This window comes from Pleurodeles waltl, chromosome 8 (assembly GCF_031143425.1).
Source record: "Pleurodeles waltl isolate 20211129_DDA chromosome 8, aPleWal1.hap1.20221129, whole genome shotgun sequence".
Taxonomy (NCBI): domain Eukaryota; kingdom Metazoa; phylum Chordata; class Amphibia; order Caudata; family Salamandridae; genus Pleurodeles; species Pleurodeles waltl.
This window is the reverse complement of record NC_090447.1, coordinates 191690404-191715482: the sequence shown is the minus strand read 5'-3', so window position 1 is coordinate 191715482 and position 25079 is coordinate 191690404. Positions and strand designations below refer to the sequence as shown.

The following is a 25079-nucleotide window of genomic DNA, read 5'->3' as shown; positions in this document are numbered from 1 at the left end:
CCTTGTGTCTTTGCAGGTTTCAAGGGAGAAGGTAGCCAAAATCACAAGCACACCAGAATGTCAGCCGCACGTGAAACAGGAACTAAGACAATGCTGAAGGGTCATCACTGCTGCCATCGTGAAGCAACAGAAATGCATCAGTTAAGAGAAAATCAGGTACGTTTCACCTTAAATAACAATTGCAGGTGAAGAGCGACTCCTGGTTCAGCTTTTAGGCTGCCACACTCGATGAGTCCCACCGGGACTAGTGTGGACTTCTGGGAGGGGTGTTGACGCAGGAGAATGCAGAAACACTAGACCCCATCCACTTGCCTCAGTCCTCTCCTTCACTTTTATCGGCCATGCACCTGCTGCATGGGACACTTTGCAGTGTGCATAACAGTACATTTCTACCAAGACCCTTCCCACTGGCTTGGGCTTGGCAGGATATTGCACAGAAAACCTTCTTACCAACCAGGGTGCATGTACATACCTGCCGGCTCCCAGGATCTACTCTCTGGATCATAACCTTACCAGTTAATGAGATAAAAAAGATGTCCTCTAACTCTTTTTTAATCAGAAAATTGCCTTCACTTCATATTCTGGTTCGACTCCAATCTCTTCTGATGGAGGTATGGGGTCTAGGTGTGCCCCATCTATAACTGGTTTGACCAGAGGCACAAAAAAAACTGGGTGTACTGATTAATTGTTAGGTTATTCTAGTTTTAGAGCTATGAGATTGATTGTTTTGCAAACCTTAAAGAGCCCCACATATTTAGGCTAAAATGTATTTCATTCCTTTAGACATAAATGTTTTGTAGACAACCATACCTGATTCCTGACTTAAAATTCCTTCTCAGGTGTTCTCTGTATGTCAGCATATTTCTTAAATCTTTGTTTTGCTTGTTGTAAGTTCTCCTGAACTGCCGGGTGCATTTTAAGTAACGTGTTCCTGACATTGGGTGCAACAGGGACTATTTTAGGTGTTTGTGTTTCACTATTCATCATTTTTGGGTGAAAGTCATAAGTACAGAAAAAAAGAAGAAAACACCAGAGATTCATTTATGGAAATATTGTACTCAAATTTAGCAGTGCACAATGGAACTGTCTGCGTCTGTAAGGTTTGGAACCTAATATATTGATCCAAACAGTGGTTCACTCTCTCCATCTCTCCGTCCACCTGAGGGTGATGGCTAGAGGACAGCAACACCTTAATGCCCAACAGCTCCACATGGTTCTCCAGAAATGAGAGACAAACTGTGAACCACGGTCGGAAATAAGTACAGAGGGCACTCCATGTAATTGACTTATAGGCTCTGTAAATACCTCTGCTAATCTCTTGGCTATTGCGAGACCTTTTAAAGAGGAGAAATGGACCATCTTGGACAAATGATCTACAGTTACCAGAACTGTATTGAATCCTTTGGTTTCGTGGTGTTAATTGTACAATAAAATCTAATGATACAGCATGCCAAGGCAGTGGGGGAACAGGTAGAGGCTTAATTAACCCAGAAGAGGCTGCATGTGAAGCTTTACCCTGTGCACACACAGCACACGTTTCCTCAAATCCTTGGGAATCTTTTACTATGGCAGCCACCAAAATTGTCTCTGTAAATGTTCTTGGGTTCTCTTTGCTCCTGATTGATCAGCCAACTTACTTGAATGACTCCAATCAAGAGTGTGTTCTCATAACATAAGAGAAAGTGACCTTTTTCCTCTGCATGTTGTTCTAAAACTGGTCCATTTTTCGAGCTTTATGCTTGCTGAACCAAGGTCAAAAAGTCTGGGGTTGTTTTAAGCCCTACCACCTTGTCAACCGGTATTATGTATGGTGGGTCCTGCGGACATTCAAAAGGTTTGTAACCATAACAAGAAAGAGCATCTGCATTATTATTTTTATTTTGGGGTTGAAAAGTGGTGATACAATTGTAATTGGAAAAAAAACTACATCCATCCTAATTGTCAAAAAGAACAGATGATGGACATAATGCTGAACATTGCAAACATTCACCTCCAGTCACAACGTTCTGGGTTTAATCTATCCTTTTTTGTGCACCACGGTAACCCAGTTTAGACCCAGCCATACACATCAGTCTTGACCCTGCTCTCCATGGGAAAAGTTGAGCCCGAATTGCTAGGCCAGGTCCTCTCTGGACCAGAAACAAACATCCCAGGACCGGTTTCAGGGTATCACCCTCCATCAGCCAAGCCAGTGGCGTAGAAAGCATGGGACCCACGTCTGGGCATACCCTTCGAACTTAGGGCCACAAAAGCAAAAAGAACAGATGATGGATGGAATGCTGAACAATCCAAACATTGAACCCCAGTCACAAAGATCTGGGTTTCCTCTTAATTGTCATGCTGAGAAACCTGAGACGATTTAGGAAACTGTAGATTTTGATGATCTGTCAGTATTTTTACAGTATGTTGAGCCCTCAGTAACAAATGTTTCTTTTAGGTCCTGACATTTTTTTCTGCCTCCACATTCGAATGGAAACACACCCCTTTTTTCAGCAATCTATTGATAGGCAAGATCAAAGCAGAGAATTGATTTATGAAACGTCAATACAAGTTAGCAAAGCCTAGGAAGCTTTGCAAAAGGAAACCATGCCAGGTCCTTCCTGAACCAGAACACGAGGGAATAGAGTGAAACCACTCTTACGTTGCTTGTGTTCTGGTTTATGGAGGACCTGGCCTTGCATTTTGATGCATTGTTCTATTGTAGCAGGGTCAAGACTGTATCCAAACAGAGGTTGCATGGTTCGCAAAAATGGAAAAGTAAAGACTAGTATTATTTATTTTAGACTATTGTTGGAATACAACCCCAAGAGATTGTGAGTGGTTAGAAAAATTGCAAGCATTCTTCCTTGTTTTGTGGGTTTGATCTAATCTCTGATTCCCAGTGTGCTTTGTGTACCTTCAGAGGAAAATGCCAGCATGCTGTCCACTTAACACTTTGGCCTATATTTATATTCTGTTTGCGCCGGATTTGTGTCATTTCTTTTATGCAAATCCTTTGCAAACTTAACTCCATATTAAGTTTTTGATACTAGACCCGTCTAACATCAAAAATATGGAGTTTGTGTCATTTTAAGGATGCATGAAACCGCCTTGCGTCAATGAGATCCATGGTAGGCGTTCCCGTCCAAAAAATGACTCAAACACCTTAGCGCCATATTTATGCAACAGGGCAAAAATGACGCATGGGTGGGAGACAGACCTGAAAAAATGACACAAAGCCTGATTTGCATCAAATTTTAATGTGTGGGTCAGGGCACGCATTAAAATGAGGTAAACACACCACTACTTAAGGAAAACAGACACAAGCAACATCATTGCTCAATAAGGACAACATGGAGGTGCTACTGATGCAGCATGCTAGACGACGCAGAGCACAGGACCAACAGCAGCAGCCACCACCACCCCAACGTGGCCCCCAAAGGCAACGCAGAAGGCAGGAGAAGGTCTTCAGGACCAGGACAACCCTCCGGGGTATCAGGGAACAGGACACCATCCAGAAGTATAGACTCAACTGGCAAGCCATCCAGCAGCTGCTGTGCCAAATTGAACCACATGTAACAGCCAGCCTGCATACACCACACAATATGCCAGTGGGGACCAAGCTGCTAGCTGACCTGCACATATTGGAAACTGGCTCTTTCCAAACAACGGGTGCCCTGGTTGCTGGGGTATCACAACCATGATTCTCCACCTTCCTTCCCAAAGTCCTAGATGCTATCATCTACCTCACACCCCGCCTCATCAGCTTCCCAAACACCCAGCAGAAGCAGCAGGAGATCAAACAGGGGTTTTATCAAATACATGGCTTCCCACATGTGCTTGGTGCAATTGACTGCACCCATGTCCGGATTGTACCACCTGCAGCAACGGAGCATCTATACCGGAACAGAAAGCACACCCACTCCATAAATGTGCAGGCCATAGTTGACCACCAGGGATCATTTACCAACATCTTGGGCAAGTATCCTGGGAGAGTACATGATTCCTTCATCTTTCGACACAGCACCATCAATCAGCACTTCCAGGACAGACGATATGGCAATGGCCTTCTTGACGGTAAGTCCATAAACCTAGCAATGTACACATGGCACAGCAACCCTGTAGGACACACAATACATACACCACTGCATTGACACGTAGGCAGGAAGACATTGAGGTGTGACACAGGTAGCTATGTTATACAGCCTGACACAAAGGGAAGCACACCTATGGACAAATGACGGCTGCCAATAACATTAGCTGCCACTCTAGAGCTACAAGGTACCAATGTCATAGCACACAGTGACAATGACATGGCCTGCACTGAAAGTACAACTTGGAAGATGAACCATTTACTATTACATTAGGCCACATAGTCAATCCAACACCCCCCTAAGCAATATGTACCGTGGAAGGGGTGTGCAATATGTGTTGCTGCAGGTCAAACACCATGAGACACATAGCATCATGATGCAGACTCACATGTAGGTGAGTACATACTGTGGCACCCGTTGACCTCAAGTACACGCTCTAATGTGATAAACGAGATTTTATTAACGAATAAAGTACTATTATTTGTGCAAGAACCACCACTTTCTGGAAGTAACAATTCTTTTGAAATACACAAGTCAAGAGATCTTATATTCCTAACGTTTTAGGAATCTAGTTTAATACTCACTCCCACAAACTAATTACCCCATTAGTATGTCAATATCATGATAACACCAGTCCAATTTCATCAGTCCATCTCCTTCCAAATGAATTAGATATATTAGAGTTGTTCCATTGAAATCCAAAATCCATTTAGTTTGGCCACAATTGTTCCCAAAATCCTTTTCAACACCTTAAGTTCAGGTGAAGATCCATGGTAAACCAAAATTATCCAAGTTCTTTGCGACGACCTTACAGCCAACACGTGTTTCGTCACTTGACTGCCTCAGGGCTGGAATATAGTCGCTTCTCTTAATGAACAGTTCTGGAACCCAAGAGTCATTAAATAGACATTAAATATATTCTACATGGTAATGATAGGTTCACTAGACAGATTTGTAGAGCAGTGGTACACTCGTAAGGGTCCATATCCAAACAGGATTTTGTGACTAGATTAGTATCACTAGCCCAGATTATTCTGAGAGAATTCCAATATTAATCCATATGGGCACCCAATATGTGACTGTCCTTATCATGCACTAAAAATCATGCTATCAAAGAGTGGAAAGAAAAGACCCAAAACATGCATTATAAGTGTCCTGATAATGAAGAAACACCCATTTGTTGTCACAACACAAATAAACAGACCCGTGTGCCCACAATAGTAAAAAATACCCCGGGAAAACATTGCCCGGTCACACGTTACCTCAAAATATTCCAAAGTACACGCTACTTCAGTTAACACTAAAACCATAGCCTTTCTTTCACTCGGCCCAAATATGAATCACCAAAATTATCCTGAAATGAAAAAGTATATTTATACCTACTCTCATTTGCCCATCGTTGTCAAATACTTGCTAGTATATTAGTTCAACAGTAATTAGTCAAATTTACCACTCCCCAGTCAAAATCTGAGCTATATTTACATAACCGCGATCGTAACGCGCCACCTATTGCCGTGATATTAACCAAGAAGTTCTAGTAACTCCTCAGTTGTTTGTACCTTCTTAGAATTCCTCTGACAAACAGCACGAAGAAACCATGTCATGCTATGGGACCGCCTCCGAATTCTTTTTCCGCTTATGTCGTTCCCCAAAAGCAAAAACGCTGGTTACGTCCCGGTAGCGCTCCACCTAAGCTGTTACTGACTACACAGAAAACTGCCGTGTTCGGCGTTTTCCCTCTTCCACTAATAAAGACTTCGCCTACATTGAAACAAAGAAGGGACTATTCTAGTATTTCACTAGACATAAAGAGAGGACTAAAGACACAAGACTACCCGTTTAGACACTACTTCATCAAGATGACATTTGTATATTTCGACCATCATTTCCTAATTATAGAGGATAATACCTCCCTCTTGCTTGACACTTAGGGAATCATAAATAAGTCTCAATTAAAGGCAGTAACCTATACCACCCCTATTAGAAATAACCATTCTACCACACATTAATACACACTAAGTATTATATTAAAACCACGTCCACTCTCTTGTGCCGTGACAACAAACAGTTGTAAAATAAAAATTGAAAAAATTATTAATACATAACTCAGACGTGAGAAGTATAGAGCGTAATCATAGAGTGTAAAAAGGTGAATATACCAATGAAAAAGAAAGGTGTTTAGGTCTGATCCATACTATCCCTTCACATATATTCCCACAAACGTTAAAAGATAATACATGAGTAATACTTATATTACATTCCATCACATTTTTTGTCAAGATAATTAACAATTTATGGTTCATTTATATCAAATCTTTCATAAAACATCAACACATTACACTATACCCTACGTAAGTTACATCACCGTTTAAATCATACTTAACAGTGCTGCTTCTAAGATTACCAACCAAACTCTTGTGGATTAATATATTCAGGCCCCCAAAAAGTATTCCAATTCCCTATTTGAGTTCAGACCGTCTTCTACTGCCCTTAGCCGCATTATCCAAATTGCTTCTCTTCTTCGTAGCGTTAATTCCCTATTCCCACCTCTCTGATCTTTTAACACCTGTTCACAACCAAAGAAAGTAAATCCGACTCTTACATCTTGAGATACACAGTTGATCATATGTGCTACCACAGGATGTCTAATATCCTGCTGGGCTAACGCTCTAGCATGTTCTCCAATTCTTATTTTCAGAGGTCGGATTGTACTCCTGACATAATATCTCTTGCACTTGCATACCAAGATATAAACCACAAAGGAAGGGTTGCAATTCATACTGGACCTACTGGGAAAAGTTTCACCTAATACATTAGAGAATTCTTTCTGCCCATGGCAGGCCCACTTGCAGAGTCCACAATCTCCACATTTATAATATCCTATCCTCTGTGTTTGCAACCAATTGGCTTTAGGAACAGTTCTAGGAAAACTCGGGCTGAGAATCTGTTTCAATGACCTCCACCTACGAAAAGTAAAAATAGGTTTGCTGGTTAGAAACTTGGGGCCAGATGTAGCAAAACGCCAATTTGCGACTTGCAAATTGCGAGTCCCTGCGACTCGCAATTTGCAACTCGCAAATTGGAATGCAGTACGGTGTCTCAGACACCGACTGCGACTCGCTATGGGGTCGCAATGACCCACCTCATTAATATTCATGAGGTGGGTCGCTAATTGCGGCCCCATAGCGAGTCTAGGCACTCGCAAACATGGAGGCCTGCTGTCGTCAGCAGACCTCCATGTTCGTGACTGCTTTAAATAAAGCAGTTTTTTTTTTTTAAGTGTAGCCCGTTTTCCTTAAAGGAAAACGAGCTGCACTTAAAAAAAAAAACTAAACCTTTAGTTTCGGTATTTTTTCAGGGCAGGGAGTGGTCCCTTGGACCACTCCCTGCCCTGAAAAAATATTTGTGGGTCCATTCACAAAGTGGAAGGGGTCCCATGGGAACCTCTTCCAATTTGCGAGTGGGTTACCATCCACTTCAAGTGGATGGTAACTGCGACTCCATTTGCGACCGCATATGCGGTCGCAAATGGAATTGCATTCCACTCCGAATCGCAAATAGGAAGGGAACACCCCTTCCTATTTGCGATTCTGAAATGCATATTGCGAGTCGGTCCCGACTCGCAATATGCATTTCTGAATAGCAAAGAGGCTTTTGCGCCTCGCAAACGGCGATTTTCGGCGTTTGCGAGGCGCAAACCCTTTGCTACATCTGGCCCTTGGTCACTATTTCATCTCGAAGTAAAATATGCCAATGTTTGGTGATAATCTTCTTCAAAATCCCTGTACTACCTGTAAAGTCTGTAACCAGTCTCACTTTCTCTCCCTTGTGCACCCGTGCATTCTTGTTACTTGAAATCAAAGTTGGGTGCCTTGGAACACGGTTTATTCTATTCTGTGCCTTAGTAATTATGTTATCACTGTAACCTCTACTTCTAAAACGATTACCCATTTCTTCGATACACTTTTCAAACTCCATGCCATTACTGCAGTTCCTCCGTGCCCTAACCATCGCTCCATAGGGAATATAATTAATTTGATGTTTGGGATGCACACTTGCCGCATGTAGTAGTGCATTGCAGGCTGTAGATTTTCTAAATAATTTACTCTCTATACGACCATTCTCTATGTATAGTTCTACATCCAGAAATTCTATACATGTCGCACTATACTTGCACGTAAATTTGACATTCATATCATTAGAGTTTAAATATTCGACAAAATCCAATAATTGATTGGCACCCCCTGTCCATAACATGATACAATCGTTGATATAACGTCCCCAATATAGGATAAAGGTCTGCCAGCGGGCAGCACCTGGACCCCAAACCCACCTCTCCTCGTATCGGCCCATAAAGAGTCCTGCATACGAGGGGGAGAATCTGGAGCCCATGGCCACCCCTTGTTTTTGTCTAAACCAATCATGCTAAAAAAATGAAATAATTATTTTCAAGAATCATTGAAATCATTTACAATACCATCCTCGTATGTTGCCACCTATTCACAGGTTGCTTGTTCAAAAACAACTCTGTAGCTTCCAGACCCACATTATGTTGATACACGTATATAAAGAAATCACGTCTCATGTAACCAATAACATACCATCTTCCCATTCCACATCATTAAGAATACTTAAAATATGCATAGTATCCTTAATGTACGATGGTCATTTTTGTACTATGGGTTTTAGAAATACATCCACATATTCAGACAGTTTTTCGGTAGGACCGCCTATCCCTGAAACAATAGGTCTGCCCGGGTGAAAGCGCAGATCTTTATGAATTTTGGGCAGCGTATAGAAACAAGGAAATCTAGGCTTCGTTACTGTTGCATTTCATCTGCAATGACATATGTCTAATTGGATGGGATGTCCAGGCCATGTAGTGCAACCACGTTACCACCACATCGGAATCTATTGTGTGTGTGTAACTATCATGTCCCCTCCAGTGAAAGCACACTAAAACATGTTGCTCACTACACAACGCATGGTACATACATACTGACCAGCAGTTTTAAAACAAAATCATATATACCAGGTCGATGAGCCAAACACAAGTTGTCAAGTCAAACAACCCACTGCAGAAAAAACCTCACAGAAGCCCAGGATCTCACACAATACCACAAACACATTTGAGTCACAGACTACACCAGATATTACTGCCATGCTACATGATATTCCTGGTGCAAGCACTTACAAAATACTTACTCCTATTTTATTTTTCAGCTGATCAGGGTTACGGGATCCAGTCAGGGAACATGACCACATTCCCCAACCCATGCACAGCAGCAGAGCGTGCCTATAATGAGGCCCATTGGAGGACACGCACCATTGTAGAAAGGACTTTTGGCATCCTGAAGTCCATATTAAGGTGCCTGGACATCACAGGAGGTAGCCTCCTATATGCCGCAGAAATGGTCTGCAAGAGCATATTGACTTGTGCCATCCTGCACAACATTTGTGTGAGCAGGAACATTTCCCTATATGAACCCGAGCAAGATCTGCCTGAGGAGGAGGAGGATGGTGCCAGGGAAAATGAGGGGGCACATGCAAACACAGCTGCAGGAATGCGCCACAGACACCAGATTGTTCAAAACTTTTTTCACCAATAGTCACTCTAAACACCTTGTTAGGATATGTCATTAAACACCTCACTTTATCACACAATCCTGCTCTGGTTACTTATTTCTCCATCACATGTTCTTTAGGAATGTGAGCATTACCTCAGGGAGCATGTCTCAAAGACAAATCTGACTACTTCTGATGCAACATCACGTATGATGTGTATGATTGTACAGAAAAGATCCATCACACACATATAAAAGAAAATCATCTTTTGAATTTCACATATGAAGGACAAAATCATAGGACCACAGCATATGACACACATCCACATTGCCAACATGGTCTACTGTAGCACATGACGCACAACTATGACATCTCCAATCAAAAGGTAAATAAGTGCCTCATACATGAGGCAGTGGATGTGAAATATCAGTGGTAACAGGAATGTATGAACAGACCTCTGACATTAGTAAGTGTGACATTTGATATCTCTGCGAGGAGCTTGTGTGACAAGAGGTGCATAATTTCTGAAAATGGATAGCTTGAGTGTCCCAGGTATGACAAGCAATGTTCACAACACATGCCCTGCACAGTCCGTCCCTGGAAATAATTCCTACCACTGTCATGTGTTAAGTCTCTGCCCTCCCATCTCTTGGGGGCTCTGTAAATGGACTACCTGTAACATGGGAATCAACATTAACACTCACCCAGACTCCCATTCTGACTCCTGTTTGCTTCCCATTTCCATATGGCATGCTATAGAAGAACTACATTAGCTTGGATGGACTTCAGGTCCCATAATGCACTGCCTGGTAGTCGGTAAGACCTGTAATCTTCTGTCCATTGCTTCCCATGGGAAAAGTCCAGTAGTCCCTTTATCCTGGATTCTCTCCTCCAGGCCTTGTGAGAGACTGAAGCTGCACACACCTGTAACCTCTCTTGTGCAGCCCAGCCATGTGACCCTGCCTTGGCCTTGCTCCTGCCTAGAACTACTTAGAAGCTGCCTTGTTAGACCTGACAGCCTTAGGGTGGTCACCCCTAACTTTTTGCCTGCCTCCCTCCACTTTTTGGACACTGTTTTGCTGGTTTTAAGACTCTGCGCACTTTAGCACTGCTAACCAGTGCTAAAGTACATATGCTCTCTCCCTTTAAACTTGGTAACAATGGGTCGTACCTAATTGGACTATTTAATTTACCTAGAAGTCCCTAGTAAAGTGCACAATGTATGCCCAGGGCCTGTAGATTAAATGTTATTAGTGGGCCTCCAGCACTGATTGTGCCACCCTCTTAAGTAGCCCTTAACCTTGTCTCAGGCCTGCCATTGCAAGGCCTGTGTGTGCATTTTCACTGCCAATATGACTTGGCATTTAAAAGTACTTGCCAATCCTAAAACTACCCTTTTTCTACATATAAGACACCTCTAGGGTATGCCCTAGGTAACCCATAGGGCAGCGTGCTGTGTAGGCAAAAGGCAGGACCTGTACCTATGTAGTTTACATGTCCTGGTAGTGTAAAACTCCCATATTCGTTTTTACACTGCTGTGAGGCCTGCTCCCTTCATAGGCTAACATTGGGGCTGTCCTCATATATTGTTTGAGTGGTAGCTGCTGATCTGAAAGGAGTAGGAAGGTCATATTTACTATGCCCAGAATGGTGATATAAAATCCTGCTGACTGGTGAAGTTGGATTTGATATTACTATTTTAGAAATGTCATTTTTAGAAAGTGAGCATTCCTCTGCACTTAAATCTTTCTGTGCCTTACAATCCACGTCTGGGTGGGTTTAGTTAACAGCTCTTTGTGCATTCACTCAGACACACCCCAAACACAGGATACTCAGCCTCACTTGCATACATCTGCATTTTGAATGGGTCTTCCTGGGCTGGCAGGGTGGAGGGCCTGCTCTCACACAAAGGACTGCCACACCCCCTACTGGGACCCTGGCAGACAGGATTGAACTGAAAGGGGACCTGGTGCACTTCTAAGCCACTTTTTGAGGTTTCCCCCATTTCAAAGGCACATTTGGGTATATAAACAGGGCCTCTGCCCCTTCCAGCTCAGACACTTCCTGGAGAAGAAACTTGTAACCAGAACTGCATCCTGCCAAGAAGAACTGCCTGGCTGCCCAAAGGACTCACCTGACTGCTTTCTGGCAAGGCCTGCTGCCTTGCTGTTGTCCTGCCGCCTTGCTGTGGTGAAGAAGTGCTCTCCAAGGGCTTGGATAGAGCTTGCCTCCTGTTCCCTGAAGTCTCAGGACCAAAAAGACTTCTCTCTTGCAACTGGACTCTTTGTGCTGCAAGGATTTGACGCACAGCTTGCTAAAAACTACACACAGCCTGCCCCTCGATGAAAAATTCACCGCACACCGAACCGGAACGACGCAGCGCTTGTGACTTCGCTCCACAGGCCCAGGATTCCACGCACAGACCCCGGGCCTCAGAAAACCCCGCAGCCCGAAGAGGATCCACCACAGAGCACTGGAAATTGATGCACAGCCATCCCTGCATGGAAACTAAACGACACATCACTGTGTGCGCCCAGAGAAATCAAGGCACACATTCTTTGTTTCCACCCTTCTCCTCCTCTGCGGCCCATAGCAGAGATTTTTCACTCGAAACAGGTACTTTGTGCTGAAAAGAGACTTTGTTTTCTTTAACATGACTTAAGACACTTTGGGGGTCATTCTGACCTTGGCGGTCCATGACCGCCATGGCGGAGTGCGGCGGAAGCACCGCCAACAGGCTAGCGGTGCTTCCTGGGCGATTCTGACCACGGCGGTAAAGCCGTGGTCGGAAAAGGGGAGCCGGCGGTTTCCCGCCGGTTTCCCGCCGGTTTCCCGCTGGCCCAGGGAACCCGCCATGGCGGGCTGCTTGCAGCACCGCCATGGGGATTCCGACCCCCTTACCGCCAGCCTGTTTCTGGCGGTGTCCACCGCCGGAACCAGGATGGCGGGAACGGGTGCCGTGGGGCCCCTGGGGGCCCCTGCACTGCCCATGACACCGGCATGGGCAGTGCAGGGGCCCCCTAACAGGGCCCCACAAAGATTTCCACTGTCCACTGCACCCGTCGCACCCCTTCAACTCCGCCGGCTCCATTCCGAGCCGGCTTCATTGTTGAAGGGGCTGTCCCGCTGGGCTGGCCGGCGATCTTCTGGCGGTCGCCCACCGGCCCAGCGGGAAAGCCGGAATGGCCACCGCGGTCTCTTGACCGCCGTGCGGTCTTTCGGCGGGAACCGCTTGGCGGGCGTCGACCGCCGACCGCCGCGGTCAGAATGACCGCCTTTATATCACTTTTCAGTGATATCTCTACATTTACTTTTTGCATCTTTGATCGTTTTGACATGCAAATAACCAGATACATATTATATATTTTTCTAAACACTGTGGTGTATTTTTGTGGTGCTATATTGTGTTATTGTATGATTTATTGCACAAAATACTTTACACATTGCCTTCTAAGTTAAGCCTGACTGCTCAGTGCCAAGCTACCACAGGGTGGGCACAGGATAATTTGGATTGTGTGTGACTTACCCTGACTAGAGTGAGGGTCCTTGCTTAGACAGGGGGTAACCTGACTGCCAACCAAAGACCCCATTTCTAACAATAACTCTGTGAACTTGTCTTAGGTCTGCCACTGCAGTGTCTGTGTGGCAGTTTTAAACTGCCATGTCGACCTGGCAAGTGCACCCACTTCCCAGGCCCAAAACTTCCCTTTTTGTACATGTAAGTCACTAATAAGGTAGGCCCTAGGTTCGTTCATGGGCAGGGTGCAGTGTATGTAAATGGTAGCACATGTACTGGTGGGTTTTACATGTCCTGCTAGTGAAATTCTGCCAAATTCAGTTTACAATATTGCCAGGCCTATCTCTACCACAGGTTAACATGGGGATTACATTTAAATTTCTCTTGAGTGTAATTTCCCCTGGGAGAAGATAGAGATATGGACTTTGGAGGCTCTGAACTCACAATTTAAAAATACATATTTTGGAAGAGTTGGTTTTTAGGTTGTCTGTTTAAAAATGCCACTTTTAGAAATGTTGCATTTTCTTGTTTAATCATTCTGCGCCTCTGCCTTCCTGTGGAATCCAAATTTGGATCAAACTGACAGTTGGGCTGTTTGTGGATTCCCTCTAGACTGTAACACAAAGAGAGCTGAGGTGTTTCTTGCATATCCTGATGAATCTCCTGGGCTAGAGTGGAGAGAGAGTAGGTGACACCTGCACCTGAAAGAGCTGTGCCTGTCTTCACACAATGCAGTCTCTAACTCCCTGGAGTGTGTCTGGGGCCAGGTCTGGGCAAGGCAGGATCTTGTGAACAACAGAGAGTATGCCTACTTCAAAGACAAAAAGATGTATAAGTAGAGGACCCAAAACCCCATACTTTTAGAATACTTCTGGATCAAGAGGAACCTCTGCCAGGGAGAAGAGCTGAAGAGCTGGGGGAGGAGTACTGCCCTTTCGCTCTGTGTGCTTTTCTGGGTTGTCCTGCAGTTGCTGTTTCTGCCTTGAAGAGGGCAAATACTGGACTTTGCTGTGCATCCTGCTTGTGAAGTTTCTCCAAGGGCTTGAAGTAAAGATCGCCTCCTGTTGGAAGTCTCAGGGAGATCAAAGACTTCAGGTTCAGCTGTCTACAGCACTGATAACTGTGTATTTTTGTGCTACAACAGAAGAAAAACCACCATGACGGCATCAATGACGCCGCTGCCTGCACCGTGATCTGACAACGTCTCACAAAGCTGTGCCCCACTTTGCACCGCACCCTTGGTCTCACTGCCGCCGCCACCTGACGCAGTCACTGTGCTGCTGCTTGCACCGTGACCTATGGGCCCTCACACCACCTTGCTCACTCTGCTGCCTTGGTATCCCGACGCCACCACTCTACATTGATACCAACGCCGCTGCCTGCACCGTGGCCTGCGGACACCTCTCTTCAGGTAGATAAAGCACCGCCCATTTCCACACCGCAGCCCCTGTCCACTGACGGCAGTGGCATCAACTCCAGCATCGTCAACAGATGCCCCTATCTGGTGCTCGCTCCATGTCATACTGCTGCCTTGGGCTTACCGATGACATGCTTTACCAACGACGCCGCCGCTGCCTGCACCATAACCAATAGACAGCATGTCACACCGCCCCACTTCACAGCACAGCCCTGGTCTCACTGACACCACAGGGTGCCGTCACTGAGCCGCTGCCTGCACTGTGACCTGTGGGCAGGGCACGTTGCATCATCCCACTTTGCACCTCAGCCCTGAGGCCATCAACGCCAGCATTCATGGCTTCGTCGTCAGCCCCGAGTTCGGTATGTAATGCGTGTGACTTCAAGGGCCCGACAAGCCCTCCACTGACCGCTGGAACCGATGCCCACTGATGCCTGCCGACATCAGTGACGCCGCACTCCGAATCTTATTGCGAGGATCTTGACGCACAACATTTCCAGGACACGATGGGCCAGATCCTAGACAACGTGCAGGAGAACAGGCGGCTGCAGGAGGGACAGTATCAGGGGATCAAGGAGGACTTGCAGGCCATCAACAACACCCTGACCTCCATATCAGGGGTGCTGGCAGACATGGCCAACATTATAAGGGAGGCAGTGTCACATCAGCGGGCCCCTGTCACTAGCCAGTCATCTAAACAGCCCTCCACTTCTGCTGCCGCTAGTGGCCAGTAGGCCCCGCCACAGGACCAACAGGCCACCAGCACCCCTCCCCCTGCAGAAGGTGGACCACCCTACAAATGTTCCCTGCGAACCAGACAGAAGCCTGAGACTCTTGCCAAGACCACCACCAGGAAATGAGACTCTCCTGATTGTCCCCCTTATGTCCCACTCAGTCACCTTGTCCACCTTGAACTGCCATTGTTCCCTTTCCTATGTCCCCATGGGCAATGCACCTGTGCTACAAACAGACTTGAACAATACCCTGGACTTTCGTCTATCATCACCCATTCCATTGCACATTCCCCTCTATATTTTAGCACTACAATAAACACCCTTGGATAAAAATCAACTACTAGTATTTCATGTATCTCAAATATGTATTGATGGAACAGCTACAACCATTGCAATTGAACTGTGCATAGAATGAGCATAGAATTAATGACCTGTATCTGGCTGTTGTGATGACACCAGGAGAATTTGTCATATCACCAACATCTGCAAAATGAATATCCAGAGGTAACAGTAAGTGGGTAAAGAAGTGGGAAATGCCAGCATGCCAATGCCACACAGAATACAACCAAAGTCATAGAAATGTAAACTTGCACTGTCTTTCCTGTGTGTCATTGGAAGTATTGACGTATCACAGATGTTCTGTTGTCCTCATCCTCACTGTCCTCAGAGTCCACTGCTGCCACAAGGGCATCTCCATTCTCCTCTTCCTGCAGAAAAGGTACATGGCGTCTGAGGGCCAGGTTCTGCAGCATGCAGCATGCCACTACTATCAGGCAGACCTTCCCGGGTGAGTAGCACAAGGATCCACATGTTAGATGGAGGCACCGGAACCTGGCCTTCAGGAGGCCAAAGGTCCTTTCAATGATCCTTCTGGTTCTCCCATGTGCCTCATTATAACGTTCTTCTGTCCTTGTCCTAGCATTCCTCACAGGGGTCAGCAGCCATGATAGGTTTGGGTAACCAGAGTCACCTGCAAATATTGAGGGACAACATTTAGCCACAAACTATCCTACATGGCCAACACCATAGGCATACACAAACATATACTAGGTGGGAACCTGGGCTCACCTATTAGCCACACCCTGTGCCTCTAAAGTTGGCCCAACACATTTGGGATGCTGCTATTCCTCAGGACGAAGGCATCATGCACCAACCCAGGATACTTAGCATTGATGTGGGAGATGTACTGGTCCGCCAGGCACACCATCTACACATTCATGGAGTGGAAACTCTCACGATTCCTGAACACCTGTTCATTCTGGAATGGGGGCACAAATGCAATATGTGTCTCCAATGGTGAGTCCTTTCTCTTCTGTGATGTGTTTCCGCCAGGCTTTTGATGGCCTTGGTACCAACCCAGAAAAGGTGGCAGATTTGTGAGTCAAAATATGGTGGGCAGTACTTTGTCTTCTTCCTGGCGGTAGGTGGCTACCGCCGTGGTGACTGTTGTTTCTGCCCTGGCAGTTGATGTGTACATTGGCTGTCTATCAGAGATATCACTGCCACGGTCATAATTTAGGGGTAATTACCGCCGGCCTGTTGGCGGTATTACCACCACTTTATCACCGACCGCCAGGGTCGTAATGAGGGCCTAATATTGTGGTTAACCTATGGATGATGTAGCTAAGATCATCTACAACCTGGGGTTAGATCAAAAGATGACATTTTTAGAGCTTACATCACCATGTTTGCACGGACAACTCTCCACCTTTCCAATCCATAATAGTCTGTATGGTTTTAATGACCACAATAATCTCAACCTGTATGTATGATCCCAGTGTTAAGATAACACTGCATCTTAGACTGCTTGGTTTTAATGATTATGATTGCTGTCTATGAAATATTTTTATTTTGTATTGTATTTGTTGTGAATATATTGTGAAGATTTTAACTAATCAGACAATAAACTTAAAATTGAATTGAACTGAATAGTACACATATTGAGAGAAGCTGTCTTAGTTTGAGGAAGATAGCCTTTTAGAGGATGCAAGACCCAAATGGAAATTTGGGTATTGCGTCATTAATAATAAAATAAATGCAACCCTGACAAATAGGCACAGTAATAGCTATAATATATAAGGGGAAAGGTTAAGGGCTTCAGAGAGGTTTTTTTAAGACCCAAAAAGAAATCGGGCAGAACGTTCACTTATAATCCACATAACAGTGAAAGGTACAGTGAGCTTTTTGTGTGATTAAAGTACCTGATGAGAAGATTTTTTTCAAATAGACATTATATGACCCTGAAATGTTTTGGCAACTCTCTCCGTGTGACGATAACAGAAAGTTTAAGATTAGCTAGACGGGGAAAATGGATCACACACATTTTTAAATAAAAGTGAATTTCAGTCCCATTTAATTATTTACTTTTTTCAGAAGCAGGGCCTTGAAATCAAATTGAAAGCTGCTGTTCATTAATGGACTCTTTAGGACTGCAGTGCCAGGCTTGTACCTTTCCACAGGAGTAAAATGGACATGACATAGTGTTAGGAATGGGGTCTTTAGTTGGCAGTCAGGTTACCCTCTGTCCAAGCAAGGAACCTCACTCTAGTCAGGATAAAGGAGAATGAAACTCAGTTAACCCCTGCTCATCCCCTTGGTAGCTTGGTACGAGCAAGCAGGCTTAACTTCAGAAGCAATGTGTAAAGCTTTTGTGCCAACACACACAGTAATACAGTGAAAACACTACAAAATGACTCAATACAGGTTTAGAAACATAGGTAATATTTATCTAAACAAAAGAAGACCAAAACGACAAAAATCCAACATACACAAGTCAAGTTATGAGTTATAAAGCCCCACTAGCGTGTGTCGGAAAAGGCCAGCGATGCATCGATTTTTCACCTGCAAGCGTGAACATGCATCATTCCTCCTCCGGTCCGGTCGGCGTGCGTTGTTTTTTCTCTCCTGCAAGAGACCGATGTGTTGATCTGGATGGGCACCTCAAGTCTGGGCAGGCTTTGCATTGATTTTCTGTGCCCATCGAGGATGCGTCGCGATCTGGTTGCACGGTGTCAAGAAACCGTGCTGCGTGGGGGCTTGCGTCATTAACAGCAACTTCACTGTTAGGACATGTAAAACACATCAGTACAGGCGCACCTTTAACATACACTGCACCCTACCCATGGGGCTACCTGGGGCCTACCTTAGGGGTGCCTTAGATGTATAAAAAGGGAAGGTTTAGGACTGGCAAGTAGGAACACTAGCCAAGTTGAATTCGCAGTTTAAAACTGCACACACAGACACTGCAGTGGCAGGTCTGAGCCATGTTTACAGGGCTGCTAAGGTGGGTGGCGGAACCAGCGCTGCAGGCCCACTAGTGTCATTTCATTTACAGGCCCTGGGCACCTCTAGTGCACTTTACTAGGGACATACTAGTAAATCAAATATGCCAATCATGTACAAACCAAATACCAATACAACTTATACAGAGAGCATATGCACTTTAGCACAGTGGTAAAGTGCCCAGAGTCCTAAAGCCAACAAAAACTGGTCAGAAATAATAGGAGGAAGGAAGCAAAAATATTGGGGAAGACCCTGCAAAAGGGGACAGGTGCAACAGTCACACAGCAACATCTGTGAACAATTGGCCTCACCAAGCCCATGGGGATTTCAATCCCCTCAGGATTGGTGAGGCCTTTATTTTATTTATCAGAACATTCTGCCCTGTAGTGGTGGAAAGTTCTAAAAGCCCACAGGTTAACATGGGGGCTGCCATTAAATATCATTAAAGTGCAGATTCCCTTTGGGAGCAGATAGAAATGTGGAGCTTGGGGTCTCTGAACTCACAATTTAAAAATACATCTTTTAGTGAATGTGGTTTTTAGATTGGTATTTTGAAATAGCCACTTTTTGAAAGTAGGCATTTTCTTTTTTAAACCATTCTGTGACTCTGCCTTTTTGTGGATTCCCTATCTGGGTCAGACTGACAGTTGGGATGGTGTGACTTCCCTCTTGACCATGGGTACTCATAAACATTTTCACAGGGCTGTAAAAACTCTATATGTGCATTTTGTGAACTGAAAATGTTTTACTCTTTTTTGGCTGTCTGTTTAGTATTTGTATGTCTCTACCAAACCCTTCCTTAAATTTCTTAAATTTCATGAACACCCTTCCATTTAGTAGTAGTTATTCCCTATTGTCCTGCCTCTCTTCCTAGTCCTTCCCCCAATTACCATTAACTCATATACCTATGTTTGTGGAAATATCCACAACCATTGTGGAGATCGATGCGTATAACATCACGAGCATCAGAAGCAGAGATGTCTTGCCATAGGCATGTGAGTTACTGTATGTAGGAAAAATCAAGTATACGTCCATAAAATAGTAATGCCCAACGGTTCACAAAAATAGCTTTGAAAAATAGCAGTCTTTACTTTACCATTGCTTTACACTAATAGAAGGAAAGTATTACAACAATCTTTTCCTTCTTTTACAGAGAAAATAGTCACTGACTGCAGGATTCAGAAGGTCACAGCACTGGCCAGTGAATAAAAATACCCAACATTATGTAGTAAAATGCACCTTACCATATTAGAAGAACAGTCAGTTGTTGGTAAATCCTTCTTTACCCCTTGTGTCTTTGCAGGTTTCAAGGGAGAAGGTAGCCAAAATCATAAGCACACCAGAATGTCAGCCGCACGTGAAACAGGGACTAAGACAATGCTGAAGGTTCATCACTGCTGCCATCGTGAAGCAACAGAAATGCATCCGTTAAGTGAAAATCAGGTACTTTTCACCTTAAATAACAATTGCAGGTGAAGAGCGACTCCTGGGTGAAGCTTTTAGGCTGCCACACTCGATGAGTCCAACCGGGACTACTGTGGACTTCTGGGAGGGTGTTGACGCATGAGAATGCAGAAACACTAGACCCCATCCACTTGCCTCAGTCCTCTCCTTCACTTTTATCGGCCATGCACCTGCTGCATGGGACACTTTGCAGTGTGCATAACAGTACATTTCTACCAAGATCATTCCCACTGGCTTGGGCTTGGCAGGATATTGCACATAAAACCTTTTAACCAACCAGGGTGCATGTACATACCCGCCGGCTCCCAGGATCTACTCTCTGGATCATAACCTTACCAGTTAATGAGATAAAAAAAGACGTCCTCTCACTCTTTTTTAATCAGAAGATTGCCTTCAGTTCATATTCTGGATCGGCTCCAATCTCTACTGATGGAGGTATGGGATCTAGGTGTGTCCCATCTATAACTGGTTTGACCACAAGCACAAAAAAACTGGGCGTACTGATTAATTGTTAGGTTATTCTAGTTTTAGAGCTTTGAGATTGATTGTTTTGCAAATCTTAAAGGGCCCCACATATTTAGGCTAAAATGTATTTCATCCCTTTAGACATAAATGTTTTGTAGACAACCATACCTGATCCCTGACTTAATATTCCTTCTCAGGTGTTCTCTGTATGTCAGCATATTTCTTAAATCTTTTTTTTGCTTGCTGTAAGTTCTCCTGAACTGCCTGGTGCATTTTAAGTAATGTGTTCCTGACGTTCTGTGCAACAGGGACTATTTTAGGTGTTTGTGTTTCACTATTCATCATTTTTGTGTGAAAGTCATAAGTACAGAAAAAAAGAAGAAAACACCAGAGATTCATTTATGGAAATATTGTACTCAAATTTAGCAGTGCACAATAGAACTGTCTTTGTCTGTAAGGTTTGGAACCTAATATATTGTTCCAAACACTGGTTCACTCTCTCCATCTCTCCGTCCACCTGAGGGTGATGGCTAGAGGACAGCCACACCTTAATGCCCATCAGCTCCACGTGGTTCTCCAGAAATGAGAGACAAACTGTGAACCACGGTCGGAAATAAGTACAGAGGGCACCCCATGTAATTGACTTATAGGCTGTGTAAATACCTCTGCTAATCTCTTGGCTATTGTGACACCTTTTAAAGAGGAGAAATGGACCATCTTGGACAAATGATCTACAGTTACCAGAACTGTATTGAATCCTTTGGTTTTGGGGTGTTAATTGTACAATACAATCTAATGATACAGCATGCCAAGGCAGTGGGGGGAACAGGTATAGGCGTAATTAACCCAGAAGGGGCTGCCTGTGAAGCTTTACCCTGTGCACACACAGCACACGTTTCCTCAAATCCTTGGGCGTCTTTTACCATGGCAGCCACCAAAAGTGTCTCTGTAAATGTTCTAGGGTTCTCTTTGCTCCTGATTGATCAGCCAACTTACTTGAATGACTCCAATCAAGAGTGTGTTCTCATAGCATAAGAGAAAGTGATCTTTTTCCTCTGCATGTTGTTCTAAAACTGGTCCATTTTTCGAGCTTTATGGTTGCTGAGCTAAGGTCAAAAAGTCTGGGTTTGTTTTAAGCCCTACCACCTTGTCAACCAGTATTATGTATGGAGGGTTCTGCGGACATTCAAAAGGTTTGTAACCAGAACAAGAAAGAGCGTCTGCATTACTATTTATATTTTGGAGTTGAAAAGTGATGATAAAATTGTATTTGGAAAAAAAACTACGTCCATCTTAATTGTCAAAAAGAACAGATGATGGACATAATGCTGAACATTGCAAACATTCACCTCCAGTCACAACGTTCTGGGTTTAATCCATCCTTTTTTTGTGCACCACGGCAACCCAGTTTAGGCCCAGCCATACGCAAATCAATCTTGACCCTGCTCCCCCTGGGAAAAGTTGAGCCCGAACTGCTAGGCCAGGTCCTCTCTGCACCAGAAACAAACATCCCAGGACCAGTTTCGGGGTATCACCCTCCATGCGCCAAGCCAGTGACGTAGAAAGCACGGGACCCACGTCTTGGCATACCCTTCGAACTTAGGGCCACAAAAGCAAAAAAAAAGATGATGAATGGAATGCTGAACAATCCAAACAATCACCCCCAGTCACAAAGATCTGGGTTTCCTCTTAATTGTCATGCTGCGAAACCTGAGCATATTTAGGAAACTGTAGATTTTGATGGTCTCTCAGTATTTTTACAGTATATTGAGCCCTCAGTAACAAATGTTTCTTTTAGGTCCTGACATTTTTTTCTGCCTCCACATTCAAATGGAAACACACCCCTTTTTTCAGCAATCTAGTGATAGGCAAGACCAAAGCAGAGAATTGATTTATGAAACGTCAATACAAGTTAGCAAAGCCTAGGAAGCTTTGCAAAAGGAAACCATGCCAGGTCCTTCCTGAACCAGAACACGAGGGAATAGAGTAAAACCACTCTTAAGTTGCTTGTGTTCTGGTTTAGGGAGGACCTGGCCTTGCATTTTGAGCTGGATTGTTCTATTGTAGCAGGGTCAAGACTGGATCCAAACAGAGGTTGCATGGTTCGCAAAAATGGAAAAGTAAAGACTAGTATTACTTATTTTACACTATTGTTGGAATACAACCCAAAGAGATTGTGAGTGGTTAGAAAAATTGCAAGCATTCTTCCTTGTTTTGTGGGTTTGATCTAATCTCTGATTGCCAGTGTGCTTTGCGTACCTTCAGAGGGAAATGCCAGCATGCTGTCCACTTAACACTTTGGCCTATATTTATCAATCAATCAATCAATCAATTTGTAAAGTGCGCTACATACCTGCGAGGGTTTCAAGGCGCTGGGGGGGAGGGTGCTGCTACTGCTTGAAGAGCCATGTCTTGAGGAGTTTTCTGAAGGAAAGAAGGTCCTGGGTCTGTCGTAGATCTGACAGGAGGGTGTTCCAGGTTTTGGCAGCGAGGTACGAGAATGATCTGCCGCCGGAAGATTTGCACCAGATGCGGGGGATGGAGGCGAGGGCGAGGATAGCGGAGCGTAGAAGCCGGCTGGGGGTGTAGAAGCTGAGTTTGTTGTTCAGGTATGTTGGTCCGGTGTTGTGGAGTGCCTTGTGTGCGTGGGTGAGGAGCTTGAAGGTGATCCTCTTGTTGACTGGCAGCCAGCGAAGATCTCTTAGGTGGGGGGTGATGTGGCAGTGGCGAGGGATGTTGAGGATGAGTCGGGCGGATGCGTTTTGGATGCATTGGAGGCGTTGTAGGAGTTTCAATGGGATACCAGTGTAGAGGGCGTTGCCGTAGTCGAGTCTGCTGCTGATGAGGGCCTGGGTTACTGTTTTTCTTGTTTCTGTTTGGATCCATTTGTAAACTCTGCGGAGCATGCGGAGGGTGTTGAAGCAGGAGGAGGAGATGGCGCTGACCTGGTTTGACATGGAGAGTGAGGAGTCGAGGGTGAAGCCGAGGTTTCGTGCGCTGTCGGTGGGTGTCGGTGGGGGACCCAGCGTGGTCGGCCACCATGAGTTGTCCCAGGCAGAGGGGGTGCGCCCAAGGATAAGGACCTCTGTTTTGTCCGAGTTCAGTTTTAGCCGGCTGTCTCTCATCCAGTCGGCGATGGCTTTTAGTCCCTCATGGAGGTTGGTTTTGGCGGTGTGCGGGTCCTTGGTGAGGGAGAGGATGAGTTGGGTGTCGTCGGCGTAGGAGATGATGTTGAGGTTGTGATGACGGGCCACTTGTACGAGGGGGGCCATGTAGATGTTGAACAGCGTCGGGCTGAGGGATGAGCCCTGGGGTATGCCGCAAATGATGTTGAAGGCTTTGGATTGGTACAGGGGAGGCAGACTCTTTGGGTTCTGCCGGAGAGGAAGGATGTAGTCTATTTGAGGGCCTGGTCCTGGATTCCTGCTGCGTGGAGGCAGGATTTTAGGGTGTGGTGACAGACGGTGTCAAAGGCGGCTGATAGGTCTAGGAGGATGAGGGCTAATGTTTCTCCATTGTCGAGGTGGCTTCTGATGTTGTCTGTGGAGGCGAGGAGGGCGGTTTCAGTGCTGTGGTTGCGTCTGAAGCCGGACTGGGAGGGGTCGAGGATGTTGTTGTCTTCGAGGTACCGAGAGATGTTAAGTGTTGACGATTTTCTCGATGACCTTTGCCGGGAAAGGGAGCAAAGAGATGGGCCAGAAGTTTTTCAGGTCCTTGGGATCCGACTTTGGTTTCTTGGGAAGGGCGTTGATTTCGGCGTGTTTCCAGCTTTCCAGGAATCTTGCAGTTTCGAAGGAGATGTTGATGTTTTTCCGTAGGTGTGGTGCGATGGCTGTGTCTGCTTTGCTAAAGATGTGGTGTGGGCAGGGGTCTGATGGTGATCCGGAGTGGATGGAGTTCATGGTCTGGCGGGTTTCGTCATCGCTGATGCTGGTCCAGGAGGTCAGTCGGCTGGAGCGGGTGAAGTTCGTGGTGGGTGGGGTAGGAGCATCCGGATTGTGAGGGGAGTTGAAGCTGTCATGGATGTCCGTGATTTTTCGGTGGAAGGCGGTTGCTAGGGGGTCACATAGTTCTTGGGAGATTTGTATTCTGTTTGCGCCAGATTTGTGTCATTTCTTTTACGCAAATCCTGTGCAAACTTAACTCCGTATTTATTTTTTTATACTAGACCCGTCTAGCATCAAAAATATGGAGTTTGCGTCATTTTAAGGATGCATGAAACCGCCTTGCGTCAATGAGATGCAAGATAGGCGTTCCCCTCCAAAAAATGGCTCAAACACCTTAGCGCCATATTTATGCAACAGCGCAAAAATGACGCACGGGTGGGAGACAGACCCAAAAATTGACACAAAGCCTAATTTGCGTCAAATTTTAATGCGTGGGTCAGGGCAGGTGTTAAAATGAGGCAAACACACCACTACTTAAGGAAAACACACACAAGCAACATCATTGTTCAATAAGGGACAACATGGAGGTGCTACTGATGCAGCATGCTAGACGACACAGAGCACAGGACCAACAGCAGTGGCCACCACCACCCCAGTATGGCCCCCAAAGGCAAC

At 45.1% G+C, this 25079-nt stretch overlaps 1 long non-coding RNA gene across 1 annotated transcript in view; it reads right to left on the bottom strand.

Annotated features, from left to right (window-relative positions):
- The window catches only part of LOC138249079 (uncharacterized), a 28577-nt gene extending 22766 nt beyond the window's left edge, over positions 1–5811 (bottom strand). Inside the window, exon 1 of the long non-coding RNA XR_011194701.1 lies at positions 5633–5811. This is a non-coding gene — a long non-coding RNA (uncharacterized lncRNA). The remainder of the gene's footprint in view (positions 1–5632) is intronic.
- Positions 5812–25079: the final 19268 nt, after the last annotated feature.